The 22864-nt window shown below is 34.9% G+C and overlaps 2 pseudogenes; both read left to right on the top strand.

The window, feature by feature from the left end:
- LOC109845846 lies at positions 4 to 18175 on the top strand (annotated as a pseudogene).
- The window catches only part of LOC109845847, a 74774-nt pseudogene continuing 70222 nt past the window's right edge, over positions 18313 to 22864 (top strand).

Here is a 22864-nt window from a genome sequence, read left to right on the forward strand (position 1 = left end):
GCAATGGCAGTTGATACCACAAACCGTTTGTGTTTGTATTATTGTGTAAGCTTGCAAGGGTAAATTAACAAAAGGAAAACAAAATTGAATAAGCTTGTAGCATTTTTGGGTGATCTTTAGACCAGTGCAATCAGTTTCATTTGGTTCTTTTACTTATGGCTTGGAGGAAGAAAATTGCAAGCAGGAGGCTTCAAATACTAGAAATGGATTATGGAGAAGCAACACGGGTACGCTTCCATGTATTGCTAAGTTCATTGTATTCTCCTTGTGTCAATTGTATTTTATATTCTCCTGGTACTTGTATTTGTGATCAACATACAGGAATCAGAATGCTTCGGCTGTTATATTGTAAGCCGGGGGATTTGAATATTGGATTTACGCCCCCATGCAGGTTTTTCCCCCTTGTGTCAATTGTCTCCTTGATAGTTTGTTTTCATTTGAAATACTTGAAGTTTGTTTACCTCGACACTTATATTTATATTGATTTTTGGTAGCTACCCCTTCCGCAGGATGCAATCTTGTTTTTGCGATTTGAACCATATGCTTGTGTTCTTTTCTTTTGAAATAAAGTATTTGTGTACTTGAATCTGTAAATATCAACAAACCTGTGTGTCGTATACAGGTATTGGTGGGACGATTCTGCCTTAGTATTCTCTTTTTGTTCACAACATAGATTTCTTGTTTTTTACATATATAAATGTTGTTAGTTATTATCCTGTTCTACTCTCTCAATCTTTAACATCTGATATTTAGATGCAGTTAGTTGTTGTCCTGTTCTACTTTCTCAATCTTTAACATCTGTATGGTCTTGAAACTACTAGTACACTTGAAAACAACTATCAAAATATCCCGTGGAAAATTTATGTGGCGTGATCTCATCTATTAGAATTGAATCACTCTAGTTCTTTTTCTAATGTGCCTCAAAAGAGTATAGTTTGCTTCGAACTCGAAGAGTAAATATTTGGCAAAACCTGTTGACAGTAAAAAGTTTATTGCTGTTGAATTTTGTGATAGTCGTTATATCACGTTTTGCTCATTACTACTTGAATTAACTTAAGTTTCATCTGCTTAATATTCTGTTCTTTTCTCAGAAATAATGCCTATAGCTTGGGATCTCATGCAACTATTATTATGATAAGTATGCAGAGTTTTGAGAAATGAAAAAAGAGAAAAAAGGAAAAAAAGAAAAGAAAAATGTGCTATTTTTATTGCAGTAAGCAAGCGGACATACAAAAAACAGCCTGATTATTTCTACAAGTAAAGTTTCTTTCACTTATAATGGAATGTACCACTACCACCCAAATACTGTTAGTTCCTCCAATAAAAGTACAATATCTGCCAACGAGACACTATCAAGAATATAATTTGCTCAATCAACATCAAAGTAACCAATAATATTAAAGAATAAAAGAGACCCTTGTTGCTGATGGACTTCTCTTGTTTTCTTGCATTAGGTTATGCGCAGATACAATGTCCCAGAGGCATATGAGAAGCTGAAGGATCTCACCAGAGGAAGAGTTGTCAGCAAGGAGAGAATTCAAAAGTTTACTAATTGCTTGCAATTGCCAGAAGAAGCAAAGAGCGTTCTCTTGAATTTGACTCCCCAGTCATACATTAGAGAAGCAGAGAAGTTGTCTAAGTCTATCGACGATCATGTGGATTTGGTTAATGGGTTCAGGCTTTTATAGCCGTTGAAACAAACGTTGAATGAACAAGATGAAAATTTTACTAATTGAATTCTTCGTGGTTCATGTTACTTCCCCTTTGCATTTTCGTTATGAGCAAAGGCAGTTGATACCACAAACCGTTTGTGTTTGTATTATTGTGTAAGCTTGCAAGGGTAAATTAACAAAAGGAAAACGAAATTGAATAAGCTTGTAGCATTGTTGGGTGATCTTTAGACCAGTGCAATCAGTTTCATTTGGTTCTTTTACTTATGGCTTGGAGGAAGAAAATTGCAAGCAGGAGGCTTCAAATACTAGAAATGGATTATGGAGAAGCAACACGGGTACGCTTCCATGTATTGCTAAGTTCATTGTATTCTCCTTGTGTCAATTGTATTTTATATCCAAAAAATGCTTCGGCTGTTATATTGTAAGTCGGGGGATTTGATTATTGGATTTACGCCCCCATGCAGGTTTTTCCCCCTTGTGTCAATTGTCTCCTTGATAGTTTGTTTTCATTTGAAATACTTGAAGTTTGTTTACCTCGACACTTATATTTATATTGATTTTTGGTAGCTACCCCTTCCGCAGGATGCAATCTTGTTTTTGCGATTTGAACCATATGCTTGTGTTCTTTTCTTTTGAAATAAAGTATTTGTGTACTTGAATCTGTAAATATCAACAAACCTGTGTGTCGTATACAGGTATTGGTGGGACGATTCTGCCTTAGTATTCTCTTTTTGTTCACAACATAGATTTCTTGTTTTTTACATATATAAATGTTGTTAGTTATTATCCTGTTCTACTCTCTCAATATCAAAATATCCGGTGGAAATTTTATGTGGCGTGATCTCGTCTATAAGAATTGAGATATGTGGTAAGGATTGAGATAATTAGACCATGTTTTTATCACATAAGTAAAGAGAATCCAGATCCGAAAAATACAGTTGCTTCTCAAATTATATCAAAATATGCAAAATCAACACCTAAATATGCAAAAACAAAAATCACTTACAAAAATCACTCTAGTTCTTTCTCTAACGTGCCTCAAAAGAGTACAGTTTTCTTCGAACTCGAAAAGTAAATATTTGGCAAAACCTATTGACAGTAAAAAGTTTATTGTTCTGTTGAATTTCGTGATAGCTGTTATATAAAGTTTTTCTCATTACTACTTGAATTAACTTAAGTTTCATCAGCTTAATATTCTGTTCTTTTCTCAGAAATAGTGCCTATAGCTTGGGATCTCATGTAACTATTTTTATGATAAGTATGAAGAGTTTTGAGAAATGAAAAAAAAGAGAAAGAAAGGAAAAAAAGAAAAGAAAAATGAGCTATTTGTATTGTAGTAAGCAAGCGGACATACAAAAAATAGCCTGATTATTTCTACAAGTAAAGTTTCTTTCACTTATAATGGAATGTACCACTACCACCCAAATACTGTTAGCGTCTTTAATATTTGATGAAAGTTAACAGTGGTGATTTTAGCGTCTTTAATATTTGATGAAAGTTAACAGTGGTGATTCTTAACATTACATTCGTCATCAGATTTTTCTGACGTGACAATGATCTGACCCTGCCATGTTCAGCAAAAATATTAGTGAAATCACAAGTTAGATTTTTCTGACGTGACAATGATCTGACCCTGCCATGTTCAGCAAAAATATTAGTGAAATCACAAGTTCGACATACACGTTTGTATGAAACTTGCAACTAATTTTTTCTAACGTAGCAGCCATGTGATCTCCTCAACAATATTTTACAGAAATTTGCAAAGAGAATATGGATTGATGACATTGATAATATTTATGACTGTGGTTGACGATTCTAAATATTAATGATTCGAAAGGACCAAAAAGATACTTGGCTAGCACATGAGGGACCTACAACGAAGTTTTGCCAAAAATCTATATGCATTATTAGATTATCCATCATTTACCTTCCTTTTAAAGAAAATATCTGATGAACTGAACCTAACCTCCACATGACATGCGTATAAAATGAATCGAGGCGCTGTCTCCTCACTCTCTCCGATTCCTTAAAAAAAAGGCGGCTCCTTTTTCCTGCTCCACTAAACCCCGAACAAATTCCCCCCTTAAAAATCTAGGGTTAGGGTTTCGATATCGTCTATAACTCCAAGGAAAAGCTCTTATCACCCCTTCGAGCCCCGTTCGTTTTCTTGCCGCCCTTTTACTCCTCTCCCTCTTCAACTTCGATCAGCATACGATCATGCCAGCTAGGGTTTCGGATTCAGCCCGCCCATCCTCAGCGATTCGAATAACTTAAGGTTTCGTTGAGCAGTTCAGAAGGAGTCATGACTACAAAGGTAAATATCTCCATTCCCGGATTCCTAGCTAGGGAATTTTCACGAACACAAGCCATGCCTTTTATTGACTGCATGCTTGTTTTTTACTTTTTTTTGATTATTTTGTTGCTAAGTTTTCTTAAATCTCATGTACTATAATCTTGAAATGTTTCTCAAAAGTGGCATCTTTTAGATTTTTGAATAAAGATAGGATTTTTTATAAGTTTACGGGAGGGAATATTTTGGGATAGAGCCTAAAACTTTTAGTAAATAATAAATATCATATGCTATTGGTCACTTTTTTTTCTTCTTCTGGATTTGTAATGTAGGGCTTCCACTGTTGTATTTTAAATTTCAGGTTCTTAATTTTTTTTAAATAAATTGAGATGATCCTTTGGCAGTCCCCAATTTATAGTGAGTTGTATTCAATCCAATAATTGGGCTTATGAATCTTCAATGATGATTAAGTTTGATCCGAAATGATCTACTTTTTTTTGTGATTCTTTTTCTTCAATTTTCCTCATACTTGGACAACTGGTTGAATATGTTTTAGCTATGTGAACTTTAATATTTTAGATGGAGCATCATCGTAAAGAGGAGGATGTTGATCTTGAGTCTTTTAGCATTATGGCTGTATCACCTTTAGATGGCCGATATTTGCAGAAAGTCAAGGACTTGCACCCATTCTTTAGTGAATATGGGTTAATCCGTTACCGTGTAATGGTCGAGATAACTTTCATTAAATTCTCCTATAAGAATACAGATTTAATAAGTGCTTTTTTATTCAACACCCGTGCACAGTGTTAGTCTTACATTAAGTTTTTTTTAAGAATAATTGTTCCATATTTAAATGTAGATTATACAATCATTTTTGTAGCGAATGATAAAGAAATGTTTCTGGTAAAGCATGAAGAAACTGTGGTTGTTGATTGGATATCGTTGTTCTTCTGGCTTACAAATCATAATATGTCTCAGGTATTTAGATAAAAGGTTTAAAGCCTTAGTTAACTCAAAAGCTTTAAAGTTGTGCCTTAAATGTTCTGTGAACCGTTGGGATATTTATATTTGATATGCATATCTGACAATAGTAGCCCTCTTCTAATAAATTTGCATATGATGTAGTATTAGTAGTTTCTGTATAAGTCCATCGAACATTGTTTATTTAGGTCATACTTATTAGTGTGCTTTCTTTTACAATCTGACAAAACATCCATCCTCTACTTTGATATAGGTAGTAGTCTTCATTAAAACTTGTCATAGTGTAGTCATGTCTTGGGTAATGGAGAAAGAGGTAACTTACAAGTAAAAAAGGTTTACATCTTTCTCCATTACCCATCATGATCTGACAAAGCTAGCCACTGTAGTTATATTTTCATGTTGGCTACTTAGTGCAAAATGCTAATCTGAAGCGATTCTTTTTTAGGTAAAATGGTTGCTAAATATAACAGAAATACCTGAAATCAAAGAGGTTCAAAGCTTTAGTGAGAATGCCAGGTCTTATTTAGAAAGTATAGTTAGTGGCTTCAGCAAAGCTGATGCTTTGGAAGTGAAAAAGATTGAAAAAGTAACTAACCACGATGTTAAGGTAGTGGAATACTTCTTGAAATAGAAATGTCAATCGAATGCTGAGATTGCTGATGTGAGTTTTTGATGTTCCTTGTTGTGGGTACTCTATGCTTCCTCGTTTTATAACTATGACTAATTGTGGTTTCGAAGATTTCATTTGATGCTTAATATTAGACATCAGATTCTACAAAATTCTTTTTTAGGATTTGGAGTTTTTCCATTTTGCTTGTACATCAGATGATATAAATAATTTAGGCCACACATTGGCACTGAAGGAGGCATTCAACACTGTCATATTTCCTGTGATGATTGAGTTGTTGAATGCAATATGCAAATTAGCGAAGGAAAATGCTCATATCTCCATGTTGTCTCGCAGTCATGGGCAGGTATTTTCAGTTCTAGATGAGAGGCAACTCTTGTTATAATGGAATACCAACTTTTTGTTGATTAGTTGTTATCTACAAAAACTTTAATGCTATATAAGCATAATTGAAAATCTTATATTTCCCTTTTATTTGTGTTTACATATAGAAGGGCATAGTTTATTGTATATATTGATTTAAAAAAAAGAATCAGAAGCTATTAGACTAAGAAAATGCAGAGAATGCTTCAAGGAAAAAGAAAAATTCTTTTTCATTTCCATGAACTAATTTATTTAGCAATCCTAAATTCTTAATGAAATTTATCCCAAATGGAGAAGGGATGCAACTGACAAGAGCACGTTTAGAGAAGGATTAGAGAAGTGGGAGTACTCAAAGAAAAACAAAGTACTCTTGGGTTTAAAAAGTTAAACTTAATCTTAGGTGCACAGGGTAATATTCCACTAAGAACTTTTCCCTAATGTCCTGGTGGTGGATTTTTTTGGTTGAAATAACTCAAAGATTTCTGGCTGGTCATTTCGGTGAATTTTTTTTATACAAAAGTAAGCTTTTTTGGTGGGGAAGGGGGCATATATAGAAAAAATTAAATAATGATTGGAAGGGGGCATATATAGAAAAAATTAAATAATGATTACGTGCTGAAACTCAGGAATTTTCTACATGGGTCTAATACATCATGTATAATTACTGGTTTGATAAAGGTTATATTGTCTATCTTCGTTCATATATGTTTACAGGACATGTTCTACATTCCTTTCTTCACGAGTTGTTAGCTTAATGCTATGAAATAAATTGAATGGAACCTTTTCAATCTGAAGGTTAAAAATAATATAATCATGTCTTTGTTTCTAATTTAGTCCCACATCAGAAAATGAGTGAGAAGTTAAGTTGCTTAAATAGGTATGCCCAAGACTCAAGTGTAACACGCCTAGTTGATTTTGGCAGTGGGTTGAGCCAAACGTGTAACACTTGGTAGGTCCCACGGCTTGTACTGCACTAATGGGCCCGGCGGCCCAGGACGTGACAAATTGTATCATAGCAGTTGCGAGTCAGAAGTGTGGAGCTAAGTGCTATGCGGGGCTAAGTGCAGTATTGCGTGAGTGCGGTGGGAGCCACCTTTAGAGTCCACATAACCTAGTGATACCAGGATGTGCCACTTGTCATGTCATGATGAGGACGTCGCTTATGTAAGGTGGGGTATTTGTGACAATCCTATTTAGTCGAACATCAGGAAATGAGTGAGAATTTAAGTGGCTTAAATTATTTAAGTGTAACATCGGTTAGTCGATTTTGGTAGTAGGTTGAGCCAAACAACACGTTACACTTGTTGGGTCCCATGTCTTGTACTGCACCAATAGGCCCGTTAGGCTGGGGCATGACATGGGCAATATTAGAAGCGGACATATACTAAGTTGACTGCTCAAAGCAGCTGAAATATCATATTGATAATTTTCATCGTTAAGCTATAGGAATAAATGATTTGCTTTTGTAATAGCTTTATGTGGTTTAGTTCTGATATCTTCTAACTCCCTTTGTAGCCTGCTTCACCCACTACTTTGGGAAAGGAGATGGCAAATTTTGCTTTCAGACTAAGTGAAGTAGGGAAGACCTTTATAGAAGTGCAAATATTGGGCAACTGTGCTGGAGCTATTGGAAACTACAATGCACATAAAGTTGCATGTCCTGATATTGATTGGCCAACTGTTACAGCTGAGTTCATGACCTCTTTGGGGTTAGGTTTCAACCCTTACGTGACACAGGCATGTTTATTTACTTCTACTACTTTTCTCTTTGCAATGTTTTACCTATCTGATTCATTTCAGCTTGATGGATTTTTTTTGCGTTATTAAGTAGTGCATAGACGATTTTTATATGGTTTTTTCTTTGCGGATGACTTGGACAAGTTTTATTAAAGGGAGGAGTACTTTATTTACCTATACTTTTTTGACACTGCTGCTTGTATTCATTGTTCTCTGCTTGAACTACTTTACTAGTAAACAGTCCTCGTGAAGATTTAGGCAACTATACAAACTGTAAAAGTGTATAACTAATTGATCCTCAGAATTTTCTTTAATATGAATTTTGCAATCGACTCAGGTGACTGAAATGTAGGTTCTTTTTTGCCATTTCACATTTCAAGAGTTTACAAAAGGTGATTCATATAGTAAGTAGATACTATCATGTGCAAACTTGATAATAAGTAGATACACTTGCAGGTTATCCATCTATCTTGGAATTACAGTACATTTATCAATTAGCCTATTCTACACCAACTAGTTAGTGCATAAATAATAACGGAATTGTAGCGCCAGCTAATAATTTTGTTAAGTTTGTGTTGTCTGAAAGGTTACGTCAATGTGGCCTATGAATGGAATGGCACTTGGCTTGCATGCATACTCTCTATCTGAGCCTGTTGCTTGCTCCGTATATAGATTGAGCTGCATGACTATATCGCAAAGCTTTTCAATGCAGTTGTTCAGTTTAATAACATCCTGACTGATTTTGATCGGGACATATGGAGCTATATCTCATTAGGTAATTTTAAGAAGGTAACTTTCTTATGCTTGACCACTATACCCCTAAAATATTAGGACATATTTTAGCTCCCAAACTTCCAATTTGGAACTAAACGATTTCATGATAATTTTGCTTTTAAGATGACCAAGGCTGGGGAGATTGGATCTTCAACTATGCCTCATAAAGTTAATTCCATTGATTTTGAGAATAGTGAGGGCAACTTGTGTTTGGCTAATGCTATTTTATCTGCTAGCTCAATTCGAAATTGCCCATCTCTCGTATGCTGGTATGTATCATTTACTTTTCCATCTTTATTCATGTTTCTTGAGGAGTACCTAATGTGAAGTCTTAGTGTTTCATTTTGGTAAGGTGATCCTATACTTATTGCTTGTGTAATCATTGACAGAGGGATTTGACTGATTCCACTGTTTTGCGGAATTTGGGTTTTGGATCTGGGTATTCTCTCTTGGCATACAAAAGTGCACTACAAGGAATCCGGAAGCTTCATGTTAGTAGTAAAATCTATATGAGATCGTTATCACTAGAGATTTACATATAAAGCTAGATGTGTTATTGGTAGGAAATGTGCCGCTGTCGTCATTCTTTGCTTCATGTATGTTGTTTGTTCTGTTCTTTCTTTAACTATTTGGGTTGGGCATATGTTGAATTTGAATTCGTCACTAATGCAAGATACTAAATTCTATGAATTACAAGATCATAGAAATGTAGATCCATTTCAAGATGAATTCTTGTCTTGCTGTTAACATAATTTCTATCCAATGTACATCCATTTAATAATATATATGATTTTACCGATGTTTATGTTTATTTCTATATAAGTATTTCTTTTCTAAAATTGTACTAACCATTTCCCTCAAAAATATTGTATGAACTATGTCTTTGCTATCATTTTCAATTTCCTTTAGATCTATTATTTGGGATCCATAACAATGGTATCTGGCATGATTCTTTTGAAAAAATTCTGTCTGTACGTCTGAGTAGTTGGTGCGAAGAAAGGTACATCTAAAAGTGGCAAAAGCTCCTTTTTTGCTCAATATGCTGCCGACGTATAAAGACAATCCCAATGTTAACATTTAATTAGGGGTGGCAAATGGGTCGGGTTGGGTCGGGTAGGGTCATAGTTGACCCAACCTGTATAAGTGTGACCCGACCCGACCCGTTTAACAAATGAGTCAATGTGATCTGACCCGTTTATTAAACGGATTACCCGACTCGACCCATATAACCCGAATGACCTGTTTATCAAATCTCAGTTCAATATCATGGATTCTATATAGATCAAGATGAAATTCTTTTGACTCTTTCGTGTTTATCAAATCTCAGTTCAATATCATGGATTCTATATAGATCAAGATGAAATTCTTTTGACTCTTTCGACAATCACGAGTCAAAATAAGCAATACTGGATTCTATATAGATCAAGATGAAATTCTTTTGACTCTTTCGACAATCACGAGTCAAAATAAGCAATACCGCTACATAGATTGTACAAGAGATTGACCCTTTTAATAAACATTCCTAATTAAGGATTAGGTTGCCGCTTATTCACAACATTATAAACCACGGTCCCTGCCTTTTTTGCTATCACCTCACTCCGACGAACCCCCCAATCCCTCTAATCCTCGCACGGCATAAAAGTCAAAACCGGACAGAACCTAGGCTTTAGAAAAAAAACCAACGCACTCCCAGGCTAACCTCTGACCCTTCAACCCTACAACTTAGTTCCTCTTCAGATTAGAGCTCCGCTCTTGACCAGATCCCAGTAGCTCTCCCCCATCGAGGTGAAGTAGTTCCCCAACAGCGACAGGTTCTCTAGCTTCTCGCAGCTCGCCAGGTCGCAGAGCACGTCGGGCACCCATTTCCTCACCTTCTCCGACCTCCCCTTATCCTCCTCCGATCTTGTCCGTACGAGCGGAACCACGACCGATCTTGACCACTGAAATGCTGGCTCGCTATCGATGAAGGCCACTATCGATGAGGGCTAAGATGCGGCCGACCGTGCCGGAGACGTTGGACCTGGCGGGAAACTGGGGGTCGAAGGAAGAGGAGAGAGAGGAGAAGGAGGAGGATGAAGATGACAAAGATGATCTTCATATTTGGAGTTTGCAACCCATTTAGAATTAAACGGGTCGGTATTGGGTTACACGGGTCAGTTCGGGTCAACCCTAATTTACCCATCTAATAAACGGGTCAGTTCGGGTTGACCCGTTTATGACTCAACCCATATAACTCGACCCATACCCAATATAAACGGATCAGGTCAAATCGGGTTGATGGGTCGGGTCATAATTTACCACCACTACATTTAATCAAGTTTACTCTAAAACTTGCCCAAATTAGTTTGAAGTTTAAAGCTCATTATTTTAAAGTAATAATACTTTGATTGTACATTTTTTATACAGTGCCATCAATATGTCTCATTCCAAATTACATAGTTAATAATGACATGACTCATGAAATTACACTGCTTTGTAACTCTCTTCGTTTCTTAATTCATTATTTCTTCTCCATCATGTGTAGGTAAATGAGTCTCGTCTCAATGAAGACCTGGACCAGGTGTGGGAGGTGCTTATAGAACCAATACAAACAATAAGTCCTGACAGTGCACTGCACTTCCCTTTAGACTGTTAGCGTCCATGGTTAAATCTGGATTAATACAGATATATAACGGCAAAAACCGAATAGAAAACTAAAGTGCAGTAATTTAAAATTTTCCAACTCAGCTGATGTGTGTTTGTAAAATGCTATGCTTAAAGCATTATTTAGCCTACTCCGGTGCAAGGATCCCAAGGCTAAATTGCTTCCAGGAACAACAGTCCAGTACTTTGGTGTGCAACGACCCAGTACTGTCAAGATCTCCTCGATCTATAAGGCAAAGTTCTCCTCGATCTATCAGGCAAAGATCTCCTCAATCTATAAGACAATGATCTCCTCGATCTATTAGGCAAAGATCTTCTCGATCTATCAGGCAAAGATCTCCTCGATCTATAAGACAAAGATCTCCTCCATCTATAAGACCTTCTCGGTTTAGGCACTGTTCCTACGAGCACTAGCTATTCTACAACATATATATCTGTATATATTGATTGTTATTTTTAGAATGAATTTCCTTTAAGGATTTAGGGTCTATTTATAGTGTTTGGGAAAACATTATGCACTAATAAAATAATAATATTTTACTATGCTCGTGGGACCCACGTCTTAAATTTTCTTTAGTGGGGCCCATAACTTCTGACAAAAAATTGAAAACATGGGCTGCTGTAGCAGCCCATGTGATTGTTGAAAAAAAATATTCAACATAGACTTTGTTATGACTGCTTTCGTATAATTTTCTTTTTTTGTGCTTTTGTTGGTTATATGATGTAATATCAAAGGTCTGCTTGTATGTTGTATTGTTTTTGAAAGTTTTATATAGGACATCTAATTCCACCTCCCTCAGCATTTTGACTATATGTTGGGAAAGATGACAGTCCAAGATAGGGGTATTTTCACTCGAAAACAAATAGAATATAATTACATTAAGTCTCAATAGGACTGTGATCCTCTCCTAATGAAAATCTCCTGAAATCTCCTAATAAGGTGATGCTAGCCTTTAGTTTTCATCATGGCCTTTCATTTTCCCACCCATCCTTGTGGGTCCCACTCCCAATTCTTCACAAAACTCATTAGGAAATATTACATATTAGGTGAGGATCCCAATTCCATTTTTAGCAAGTTAAATCTAAGCAAAAAAATCCCTTCCCCTTACTCCTCCCCCCCCACCAAAAAAAAGGTAATGTTTTAGGGAAACCGTTACCTATCTGTCTGAGTTGACATGTGAAGTGACATTTTGCTTAATATCATTTCATAAGACTTAGTCTGTACCATTGGCAATATATGTAAGAACCTGATTATTACGATGTATTTCTATAGCCTGAGGTAGAAACACACCTATCTCCTGTTGAAGGTATTCAATCAACACAACCCATCAAGCAGCGAAAGTCATAACTTGATAATCAACCTTAGTAATAAATCATTACACGATAGTCTGCTTCATCGTGAGATCACCATATTCCTCCAATAAAAGTACAATATCTGCCAACGAGGCACTATCAAGAGTATCATTTGCTCAATCAACATCAAAATAACCAATAATATTAAAGAATAAAAGAGACCCTTGTTGCTGATGGACTCTCTCTTGTTTTCTTCGAACTCGAAGAGTAAATATTTGGCAAAACCTGTTGACAGTAAAAAGTTTATTGTTCTGTTGAATTTTATGATAGCTGTTATATTAACTTTTGCTCATTACTACTTGAATTAACTTAAGTTTCATCAGCTTAATATTCTGTTCTTTTCTCATAAATAGTGCCTATAGCTTGGGATCTCATGCAACTATTTTTATGATAAGTATGATGAGTTTTGAGAAATGAAAAAAAAGAGAAAAAAAGGAAAAAAAGAAAAGAAAAATGAGCTATTTGTATTGCAGTAAGCAAGCGGACATACAAAAAACAGCCTGATTATTTCTACAAGTAAAGTTTCTTTCACTTATAACGGAATGTACCACTACCACCCAAATACAGTTAGCGTCTTTAATATTTGATGAAAGTTAACAGTGGTGATTCTTAACATTACATTCGTCATCAGATTTTGTAGACGTGACAATGATCTGACCCTGCTATGTTCAACAAAAATATTAGTGAAATCATAAGTTCAACATACACGTTTGTATGAAACTTGCAACTAACTTTTGCTAACGTAGCAGCCATGTGATCTCCTCAACAATATTTTACAGAAATTTGCAAAAAGAACATAGATTGATGACATTGATAATATTAATGACTGTGGTTGACGACTTCTAAATATTAATGATCCGAAATGACCGAAAAGATACTTGGCTAGCATATGAGGGACCTACAACAAAGTTTTGCCAAAAATCTATATGCATTATTAGATTATACATCATTTATCTTCCTTTTAAAGAAAATATCAGATGAACTGAACCTAACCTCCACAGGAAACACGTATAAAATGAATCAAGGCGCTCGCTCCTTGCTCTCTTCGATTCCTTAAAAAAAGCGACTCCTTTTTCTCGCTCCACTAAACCCCAAACAAATTCCCCCTTTAAAAATCTAGGGTTAGGGTTTCGATCTCGTCTACAACTCCATGGAAAAGCTCTTATCACCCCCTCGAGCCCCGTTCACTTTCTTGCCACCCTTTTCCTCCTCTCCCTCTTCGACTTCGATCGTAGACGATCAAGCCATCTATGGTTTCGGATTCAGCCCACCCCTCCTCGGCGATTCGAACCACTTAGGTTTTCGCTGAGCAGTTCAGAAGGAGTCATGGCTACGAAGGTAAAGATCTCCATTCTCGTTTTCCTGGCTGGGGAATTTTCACGAACACAAGCCCTGCCTTTTATTGACTGCATGCTTGGCTTTTGCTTTTTTACGATTATTTTATTACTAAGTTTTCTTAAATCTCATGTACTATAATCTTGAAATGTTTCTCAAAAGTGGCATCTTTTGGATTTTTGAATAAAGATAGGATTTTTTATAAGTTTACGAGAGGGAATATTTTGTGATGGAGAATAAAACTTTTAGTAAATAATAAATATCATATACTATAGGTCACTTTTTTTCTTCTTCTGGATTTGTAATGTAGGGCTTCCACTATTGTATTTTGGATTTTAGGTTCTTAATTTTTTTAAATAAATTGAGATGATCCTTTGGCAGTCCCTAATTTATAGTGAGCTATATTCAATACAATAATTGGGCTTATGAATCTTCAATGATGATTAAATTTGATCCGGAATGATCTAATTTTTTTGGTGGTCCTTTTTCTTTAATTTTCGTCATATTTGGACAACTAGTTGAATATGTTTTGGCTGTGTGAACTTTAATATTTTAGATGGAGCATCATCGTGAAGAGGAGGTTGTTGATCTTTAATCTGTTAGCATTATGGCTCTATCACCTTTAGATGGCCGATATTTGCAGAAAGTCAAGGATTTGTACCCATTCTTTAGTGAGTATGGGTTAATCCGTTACCGTGTAATGGTCGATGTAACTTTCATTAAATTCTCCTGTAAGAATACATATTTAATAAGTGCTTTTTTATTCAACACCAGTGCACAATTTTAGTCTTACATTATGTTTTTTAAGAATAATGGTTTCATATTTAAATGTAGATTATACAATCATTTTTGTAGCGAATGATAAAGAAATGTTTCTGGTAAAGCATGAAGAAACTGTGGTTGTTGATTGGATATCTTTTTTCGTCTGGCTTACAAATGATAATATGTCTCAGGTATTTAGATAAAAGGTTTAAAGCATTAGTTAGCTCAAAAGGTTTAAAGTTGTGCCTAAAATGTTGTGTGAACCATTAGGATATTTATATTTGATATGCATATCTGACAATAGTACCCCTCTTCTAATAAATTTGCATACGATGTAGTATTAGCAGTTTCTGTATGAGTCCATCGAACCTTGTTTATTTAGGTCATGCTAATTAGTGTGCTTTCTTTTACAATCATGGCGCGATAGTCTACTTCATCATGAGATCACCATATTCCTCCAATAAAAGTACAATATCTGCCAACGAGACACTATCAAGAGTATCATTTGCTTAATCAACATCAAAATAACTAATAATATTAAAGAATAAAAGATACCCTTGTTGCTGATGGACTCTCTCTTGTTTTCTTGTATTAGGTTATGCACAGATAAAACGTCCCAGAGGCATATGAGAAGCTGAAGGATCTCACCAGAGGAAGAGTTGTTAGCAAGGAGAGCATTCAAAAGTTCACTAATGGCTTGCAATTGCCAGAAGAAGCAAAGAATGTTCTCTTGAATTTGACTCCTCAGTCATACATTGGAGAAGAAGAGAATTTGTCTAAGTCTATCGACTATCATGTGGATTTGGTGAATGGGTTCAGGCTTTTAAAGCCGTTGAAACAAACGTTGAATGAGCGAGATAAAAATTTTACTAATTGAACTATTTGTAGTTCATGTTACTTCCCCATTGTATTTTCGTTATGAGCAAAGGCAGTTGATACTACAAACCGTTTGTGTTTGTATTATTGTGTAAGCTTACAAGGGTAAATTAACAAAAGGAAAACGAAATTGAATAAGCTTGTAGCATTGTTGGGTGATCTTTAGACCAGTGCAATCCATTTCATTTGGTTCTTTTACTAATGGCCTGGAGGAAGAAAATTGCAAGCAGGAGGCTTCAAATACTAGAAATGGATTCTTGAGAAGCAACAAGGGTATGCTTCCATGTATTGCTAAGTTCATTGTATTCTCCTTGTGTCAATTGTATTTTGTATTCTTCTGGGACTTGTATTTGTGATCAACATACAGGAATCAGAATGCTTTGGCTATTATATCGTAAGTCGGGGGATTTGATTATTGGATTTATGCCCCCATGATAGTTTTTCCCCCTTGTGTCAATTGTCTCCTTGATAGTTTGTTTTCATTTGAAATACTTGAAGTTTGTTTACCTCGACACTTATATTTATATTGATTTTTGGTTGGTACCCCTTCCGTAGGATGCAATAGTAATTCTTGTTTATGCGATTTGAACAAAATTCTTGTGTTCTTTTCTTTTGAAATAAAGTATCTCGGTACTTGAATCTGTAAATATCAACAAACATGTGTGTGGTATACTGGTATTGGTGGGAAGATTCTGCCTTAGTATTCTCTTAGTTGTTGTCATGTTCTACTCTCTCAATCTTTAACATCTGTATGGTCTTGAAACTACTCGTACACTTGAAAACAAATATCAAAATATCCGGTGGAAATTTTATGTGGCGTGATCTCGTCTATAAGAATTGAGATAAGTGGTAAGGATTTAGAGAATTAGACCGTGTTTAATTATCACATAAGTAAAGAGAATACAGATCCAAGAAATACAATTGCTTCTCTAATTAAATCAAAATATGCAAAATCAACATCTAATTATGAAAAAACAAAAATCACTTACAAAAATCATTCTAGTTCTTTCTCTAAAGTGCCTCAAAAGAGTACAGTCTGCTTCGAACTCGAAGAGTAAATATTTGGCAAAACCTGTTGACAGTAAAAAGTTTATTGTTCTGTTGAATTTCATGATAGCTATTATATCAAGTTTTGCTCATTACTACTTGAATTAACTTAAGTTTCATCAGCTTAATATTCTGTTCTTTTCTCAGAAAAAGTGCCAATAGCTTGGGATCTCATGCAACTATTTTTATGATAAGTATCAAGAGTTTTGAGAAATGAAAAAAAGAGAAAAAAAGGAAAAAAAAGAAAAGAAAAATGAGCTATTTGTATTGCAGAAAGCAAGCGGACATACAAAAAATAGCCTGATTGTTTCTACAAGTAAAGTTTCTTTCACTTATAACGGAATGTACCACTACCATCCAACTACTGTTAGCGTCTTTAATATTTGATGAAAGTTAACAGTGGTGATTCTTAACATTACATTCGTCATCAGATTTTGCTGACGTGACAATGATCTGACCCTGCCATGTTCAGCAAAAATATTAGTGAAATCACAAGTTCAACATACACGTTTGTATGAAACTTGCAACTAATTTTTGCTAACGTAGCAGCCATGTGATCTCCTCAACAATATTTTACAGAAATTTGCAAAAATAACATAGATTGATGACATTGATAATATTAATGACTGTGGTTGATGACTTCTAAATATTAATGATCCGAAAGGACCGAAAAGATACTTGGCTAGCACATGAGGGACCTACAACAAAGTTTTGCCAAAAATCTATATGTATTATTAGATTATCCATCATTTATCTTCCTTTTAAAGAAAATATCAGATGAACTGAACATAACCTCCACAGGAAATGCGTATAAAATGAATCAAGGCGCTCGCTCGTCGCTCTCTCCGATTCCTTAAAAAAAGCGGCTCCTTTTTCCCGCTCCACTAAACCCCAAACAAATTCCCCTTTTAAAAATCTAGGGTTAGGGTTTCGATCTCGTCTACAACTCTATGGAAAAAATCTTATCACCCCCTCGAGCCCCATTCGCTTTCTTGCCGCCCTTTTACTCCTCATATTCTGGTAAAGCATGAAGAAACTGTGGTTGTTGATTGGATATCCTTTTTCGTCTGGCTTACAAATGATAATATGTCTCAGTTATTTAGATAAAAGGTTTAAAGCATTAGTTAGCTCAAAAGGTTTAAAGTTGTGCCTAAAAAGTTATGTGAACCATTGGGATATTTATATTTGATATGCATATCTGACAATAGTACCCCTCTTCTAATAAATTTGCATATGATGTAGTATTAGCAGTTTCTGTATGAGTCCATCGAAAGAGACCCTTGTTGTTGATGGACTCTCTCTTGTTTTCTTGCATTAGGTTATGCACAGATACAATGTCCCAGAGGCATATGAGAAGCTGAAGGATCTCACCAGAGGAAGAGTTGTTAGCAAGGAGAGCATTCAAAAGTTCACTAATGGCTTGCAATTGCCAGAAGAAGCAAAGAGCGTTCTCTTGAATTTGACTCCCCAGTCATACATTGGAGAAGCAGAGAAGTTGTCTAAGTCTATCGACGATCATGTGGATTTGGTGAATGGGTTCAGGCTTTTATAGCCGTTGAAACAAACGTTGAATGAACGAGATGAAAATTTTACTAATTGAACTCTTCGTGGTTCATGTTACTTCCCCTTTGCATTTTCGTTATGAGCAAAGGCAGTTGATACCACAAACCGTTTGTGTTTGTATTATTGTGTAAGCTTGCAAGGGTAAATTAACAAAAGGAAAACGAAATTGAATAAGCTTGTAGCATTGTTGGGTGATCTTTTGACCAGTGCAATCAGTTTCATTTGGTTCTTTTACTAATGGCCTGGAGGAAGAAAAAATTGCAAGCAGGAGGCTTCAAATACTAGAAATGGATTCTGGAGAAGCAACACGGGTATGCTTCCATGTATTGCTAAGTTCATTGTATTCTCCTTGTGTCAATTGTATTTTGTATTCTCCTGGGACTTGTATTTGTGATCAACATGTAGGAATCAGAATGCTTCAGCTGTTATATTGTAAGTTGGGGGATTTGATTATTGGATTTATGCCCCATACAGGTTTTTCCCCCTTGTGTCAATTGTCTCCCTGATAGTTTGTTTTCATTTTAAATACTTAAAGTTTGTTTACCTCGATACTTATATTTATATTGATTTTTGGTTGCTACCCCTTCCGCATGATGCAATAGTAATTCTTGTTTATGCGATTTGAACTATATCATTGTGTTCTTTTCTTTTGAAATAAAGTATCTAGTTATTTGAATCTGTAAATAATTAACAAACCTGTGTGTGGTATACTGGTATTGGTGGGACGATTCTGCCTTAGTGTTCTCTTTTTGTTCACAACATATATTTCTTGTTTTTTTACATATTTAGATGCATTTAGTTGTTATCCTGTTCTACACTCTCAATCTTTAACATCTGTATGGTCTTGAAACTACTAGTACACTTGAAAAAACCTATCAAAATATCTGGTGGAAATTTTATGTGTCGTGATCTCATCTATAAGAATTGAGATACGTGGTATGGATTAAGAGAATTAGACCGTGTTTAATTATCACATAAGTAAAGAGAATCCATATTCGAAAAATACAGTTGCTTCTCTAATTACATCAAAATATGCAAAATCAACATCTAAATATGCAAAAACAAAAATCACTCTAATTCTTTCTCTAATGTACCTCAAAAGAGTATAGTTTGCTTCGAACTCGAAGAGTAAATACTTGGCAAAACCTGTTGATAGTAAAAAGTTTATTGTTCTGTTGAATTTTGTGATAGCTGTTATATCAAGTTTTTCTCATTACTACTTAAATTAACTTAAGTTTCATCAGCTTAATATTCTGTTCTTTTCTCAGAAATAGTGCATACAGCTTGGGATCTCTTGCAACTATTATTATGATAAGTATGAAGAGTTTTGAGAAATGAAAAAAAGAGAAAAAAAGGAAAAAAAGAAAAGAAACATAAGCTATTTGTATTGCAGTAAGCAAGCAGACATACAAAAAACAACCTGATTATTTCTACAAGTAAAGTTTCTTTCACTTATAACGGAATGTACCACTACCACCCAAATACTGTTAGCGTCTTTAATATTTGATGAAAGTTAACAGTGGTGATTCTTAACATTACATTCATCATCAGATTTTGCTGACGTGATAATGATCTAACCCTAGCATGTTCAGCAAAAAAATTAGTGAAATCACAAGTTCAACATACATGTTTGTACGAAACTTGCAACTAATTTTTTCTAACTGGTAGCCATGTGATGTTCTCAACAATATTTTATAGAAATTTGCAAAAAGAACATAGATTGATGACATTGATAATATTAATGACTGTGGTTGATGACTTCTAAATATTAATGATCCGAAAGGACCGAAAAGATACTTGGCTAGCACATGTGGGACCTACAACAAAGTTTTGCCAAAAATCTATATGCATTATTAGATTATCCATCATTTGCCTTTCTTTAAAAGAAAATATCTGATGAACTGAACCTAACCAACACAGGAAACGCGTATAAAATGAATCAAGGTGCTCGCTCCTCGCTCTCTCCGATTCCTTAAAAAAAAGGTGGCTCCTTTTTCCCGCTCCACTAAACCCCGAACAAATTTCCCCTTTAAAAATCTAGGGTTAGGGTTTCGATCTCGTCTACAACTCCATGGAAAATCTCTTATCACCCCCTCGAGCCCCGTTTTCTTTCTTGCCGCCTTTTTCCTATCACCCCCTCGAGCCCCGTTTTCTTTCTTGCCGCCTTTTTCCTCCTCTCCCTCTTCGTCTTCGATTAGTAGACGATTAGGCCAACTAAGGTTTGCTATTCAGCCCACTCCTCCTTGGCGATTCGAACCGCTTAGGGTTTCGTTGAGCAGTTCAGAAGGAGTCACGACTACGAAGGTAAAGATCTCCATTCTCGGTTTCCTGGATGGGGAATTTTCACGAACACAAGCCCTACCTTTTATTGACTGCATGCTTGTTTTTTTGCTTTTTTGTGATTATTTTATCGCTAAGTTTTCTTAAATCTCATATACTATAATCTTGAAATGTTTCTCAAAAGTAGCATCTTTTGGATTTTTGAATAAAGATAGGATTTTTTATAAGTTTACGGGAGGGAATATTTTGGGATAGAGCATAAAACTTTTAGTAAATAATAAATATCATATGCTATAGGTCACTTTTTTTTCTTCTTCTGGATTTGTAATGTAGGGCTTCCACTGTTGTATTTTGAATTTCAGGTTCTTAATTTTTTTTAAATAAATTGAGATGATCCTTTGGCAGTCCTAAATTTATAGTGAGCTGTTTTCAATCCAATAATTGGGCTAATGAATCTTTAATGATGATTAAGTTTGATCCGGAATGATCTAATTTTTTTGGTGATCCTTTTTCTTTAATATTCCTCCAATTTGGACAACTGGTTGAATATGTTTTGGCTGTGTGAACTTTAATGTTTTAGATGGAGCACCATCGTGAAGAGGAGGTTGTTGCTCTTCAGTCTATTAGCATTATGGCTCTATCACTTTTAGAAGGCCTATATTTGCAGAAAGTCAAGGATTTGCACCCTTTCTTTAGTGAATATGGGTTAATCCATTACCGTGTAATGGTTGAGGTAACTTTCATTAAATTCTCCTGTAAGAATACATATTTAATCAGTTCTTTTTTATTCAACACTAGTGCACAGTGTTAGTCTTACAATATTTTTTTTAAGAATAATGGTTTCATATTTAAATGTAGATTATACAATCATTTTTGTAGCGAATGATAAAGAAATGTTTCTGGTAAAGCATGAAGAAACTATGGTTGTTGATTGGATATCCTTGTTCGTCTGGCTTACAAATCATAACACGTCTCAGGTATTTTGATAAAAGGTTTAAAGCCTTAGTTAGCTCAAAAGGTTTAAAGTTGCTAAATTTTGTTTTGATATGTAAAAAGCTTCTAAGTTGCAATATATTCCAAATAGACCATTGTTTAAGAATGTTTCTCATTTGCAAAATAATTTTAAAAGAAAATCTTTATTTGCAAATAATTCCCGTGCATGAGCTAATGGTCCACAAAAACAAATCGATCTCTTTCATTGCACAAATTACAATCGGAAGGGTCATTTGAGTGATTATTGCTTTGACCGTGTTAGTGCACTAAATGTGCCCAAATGGGTTCATAACCCAAGGGCTTTGAGCTTTAATGATAGGGGTCATGTTCCTAAATTTTTTGGTACCAAGAGTTCTTCGGTACCAAAACAAATTTAAATTTTAAACCAAGAATTTTAATGTTCTTACTTTTCCTTTTCTTGGTTTGGAAAATTACGTCTTAAAATCTTTTGATTATGAAAATAAAATTTTAATTGATCAAATCTTTTGTTTTCATGATTATTTATTTTGGATTTTGATAAGAGGTTTGTGTTCATATAACCCTCCGGATTTATTGGGTGTTTATTCCCAAATCTTATTTTTCGAATGCTAAAATGTTTACATGGGTTGATACTAGCTCAATAGCTAGATATAGTTGTCTCTCTTGATTTTTAAAAATCAATGATGATTTGGTTTTATGTTCTTGTATGATTTACTTGTGATTTATGATTTCATTTTATTTTCATTTGAAAACATTTTGCATGATTCTCATGCTCTTTTTATTTTGATTTCATAAATCTATTTTATACATGGTTTTTATATTAGTGTAATGAGATACTATCTTCATAATGACATATTTATATGTGCCTTCATTGTCTTTTTGTATGTGAGGAGTGTTTAGCATACTTTTCATCTATGCTTGCTCACATATGTATGCCTTAGCATTCATTGCATATATTCATTAAGGCATTTTGATAGGGGGAGTAATCCCTATACTTGTTTTATACTCACCCATGCTTATTTGTAGGGGGAGCTTTCGCTCTCTTAATTCTTTTGTCCCCTTTTTGATGTTGTCAAAGGGGGAGAAATATTATGAGTATACAATTCCTTGTTTATATGCATGTGTATTATCTTGTATATGTTCATTTCCTTCATGCATATATTCCTTTTTGTAAATTGTTTGTCATCATAAAAAAGGGGGAGATTGTTGGCCTTCTTGTTTTGATGGTGATTTTACAAACAATTTACGTCTAATGTTGTTTGTCTAGTGTTTGTGTTTTCATATTTATTCTAGGCAAACAACGTGTTCGAGGATGGATGGAATAGCGCTTCAACGACGATATCCAATGGAGGTTGGCAGAATTGTAGAGTGAAGCAACGTATAATTCAAGTTAAAGATCAAGTTCTAGCTTCATCCGCATAGTGTACCAAGTCAAGCTTATTGAAGATTAAGTTCATAGCTTGGGTAACTTAGTTTAGGTTTTATATTATGTGTGTTAAGTACCTTAAGCTCAATATCATATACACACACGTATTTGGTTTCTATGTATATATATAGTTATATATATACATGCATGGTTTTGAGTTT

This window comes from Asparagus officinalis, chromosome 6 (assembly GCF_001876935.1).
Source record: "Asparagus officinalis chromosome 6, Aspof.V1, whole genome shotgun sequence".
Classification (NCBI taxonomy): Eukaryota; Viridiplantae; Streptophyta; class Magnoliopsida; order Asparagales; family Asparagaceae; genus Asparagus; species Asparagus officinalis.